The 2,585-nt window shown below is 50.1% G+C and overlaps 1 pseudogene; it reads left to right on the forward strand.

Moving 5' to 3' along the window:
* Nucleotides 1-302: 302 nt before the first annotated feature.
* Nucleotides 303-1,114, forward strand: LOC147830566 (protein FAM220A-like; annotated as a pseudogene).
* The last annotated feature ends 1,471 nt before the right edge of the window (nt 1,115-2,585 follow it).

Raw genomic sequence — 2,585 nt, forward strand, 5'->3', positions numbered from 1 at the left:
CGGGGCGACACGCTGAGGGCAGCCACAGAGAGCGTCTCTATGTGACAGCGGTTCTGTTGGGCCTGGCTGTCTGGCTCTTGCACTTGGCCACCCGCTCTTATGGGCTCTTCTGCAAGGGGCTGACCCGCACGCTGCTCATCTTCACCCTGGCCTGGCGGCCGCGCATCAACTTCCCCTACCTCTACATGGTGGTTTCCATGATGCTCAAGGTGCGCCTGCAGGTTCATATTGAGAGCCACTGAAGGCTATCCCCTCCTGACAGGGGCGTCAGCCTGGGCTCACCACCGCAAAGGACACAAAGCATGGGGGACAGAAGAGGGAACTTCGGCACCTGCACAGCCAAAGCAATGGGAGGGAGGGGAGGACCAGGACAGAGTGCCGCACAGCCTCGAGGGGAGGGAGCTGAAGGGGAGCCTTGCCCGCAGATTCCCCTTCCCGGCTGAGCACGCCTTCGGGAGACAGAGATGGAGATGGAAACAAGCAGAGCAAGGCGCTATCCTGGAAAGCGGAAGCCAGTCTGAAGGAGGCTGGCCTCCTGCTTCCTACCAGTGACAGGGCACTTCTGAACTGGAAGGGACCCATGGGAAGAAAGTCACCCCCGGCAGCGGTCACAGCAAGGCTGTGGGTCTGTCCCCATTCCTGCATCTGTCCCAGTGGGAGAGTACCTTGCTGCACCATCCGGAGGTGCCGGGGCAGCTCTGCAGAGGGACTGGCCAGGAGGAGGTCAGGAAGCCGCAGACAGCCACAGAGGACAGTGCTGCAGGGGAGAGCCCTGTGCTTCAGCATGGCCAGGCCACATGCAACTGCAGAGAACAGGAGTTTCCAAGGGTGACTCGCTAAGGGCTCCTCCCGAGGGGCCAGGCTCTGCGCTGGAACTGTCCTGCTTGTGTCCCCTGCTGTTATCTAAGACGCTGCACGCCCATCCTCAAGGCCTCCTGAGGATGAGACAAGATGTGAGCACCTTGACCAGCTAAAGCCTATGCTCTCAGAGGAGAAAATAGAACACAGGAACATGCTTTCAAGTATAAATTGTATCTCCAATGGTCTGCAGATAACACCGGGCTTGTTGGCTCTACGACCTTTGAAATTAGCAAATCCCATAGGCCATAGTTAAGGTACAAGCAGAACAATAAAAACAGTAGCTTAATTTTAGACGTTGTCTTAGAATGATGTTTTTTGCATTAAGTCTGTATGCAAACAGAGCAGCCATTCAGCTCCTGCTTTGGTTTGTACAGCTAGACAAACTTTGTAGAGTACAAGTCCAGTATAAACTTGCTAAAAGCTAGGTAATGCAGAAAGAAATTGTTGAGCATGTTTTAAATTGTGCTTGAAAGACAAAGAATTGGGAACCCTTTCAGGAGATTATTAATATGTTCAGTATAATATCAGCTGGGAACTTGGCTTATCATGAAGCTCTTTGTCTCTGATAACCAATCCAAAGGCTACTGTCCCAGACACTGACTCTTTAGCTGTTCTGCCACCAAATGAAAGTGGTTATTTGTAAAGTTTACCCGCTGCACTTTTATGAAGCCTTGCTGAGTTCATGGTAAGCTGTTACTATTTCTGCATTTTGTAGAATAATTTTGGTCTGCAGCAAAATTTGATTTCTCACACTCCTTTCTTTCTACTTGAAATGCAGTTTCAATGGAAGCCCTATGGTGAAAGTTGCAATATTAAATTTAGAATAATCTTCTCAAACTAGGATTCCTAGCCGTGTTACCGTAAGAAAAAGGAGCCTGACTCTGCTGTAGCTCAGATATAGAGGCAGAGCAAGTATTTTCCCTCACACAAGTTCCCAGACCCAAGGAGTTGAGGCCTCTTTCACACTAAGACTTTTCTGAAGTAACTTGTTTGTTGATAACTGTAATACAGATCACTTAAGAGTGTAAGTTTTTAAGGGCTTCCAAAGTGAAGCTTAAAATAATCATTTTTGGGAACGACTGAATATATCAGTTTGTATTGTGTGTTAAATTACTATGCTGTGGGAAAACAGAGAATAAAATCTGCTCTTTAGCATAATAAATATCTTACTTTAACATGTAAAAAAAAAAAAAAAAGAAGCTTAAACAGTTTGCACAGTCACCCAGAATATCAGTGAGAGGACTAGATAGACCAGAACCCAGAAGACTTAACCAGAGACCAGGCCTTTCACCACCACTTTCGCCTGCCTCAAAAAAGCAGGCTGCGAGTGTCCCCGCAAACGTAAGGCACGGACAGCCGTTCACCACGCCTGGCACCTAGTAATGTTGTCATCGGTGTTATCAGAAGGAGAAATTGAGGCTCTGACTGCAGAGCTCCTTATTCTGAGGAGTCTGAGGCACGTGGGGCTCAAGGGATGTTAGGTGACTCGGCCAGGCCTGGGCCCACTCTGACCTCCCTGCTCAGGTCCCCCCATGCCCTCGCTCCCTTGCTGTGCCCCGAGTCCTGGTGTTGTGAAGGGGGTGAAGGAGGTGCGTGTTGCTGCCCCGTCCTGGGACAGCTCCCCGCCCTCCATCACCTGGAAGTCGACCCTCACGGCCTGGCCTGGAATGGAAGGTGATGAGAGGAATAGCTCGCCACCCTCTCTACCTCTCAGGAAGCTGTAA

This window comes from Heterocephalus glaber, unplaced genomic scaffold, assembly GCF_053883595.1.
Source record: "Heterocephalus glaber isolate CG9 unplaced genomic scaffold, H.glaber_assembly_v1.0 deba00000122, whole genome shotgun sequence".
In the NCBI taxonomy this organism is placed as follows: Eukaryota; Metazoa; Chordata; class Mammalia; order Rodentia; family Bathyergidae; genus Heterocephalus; species Heterocephalus glaber.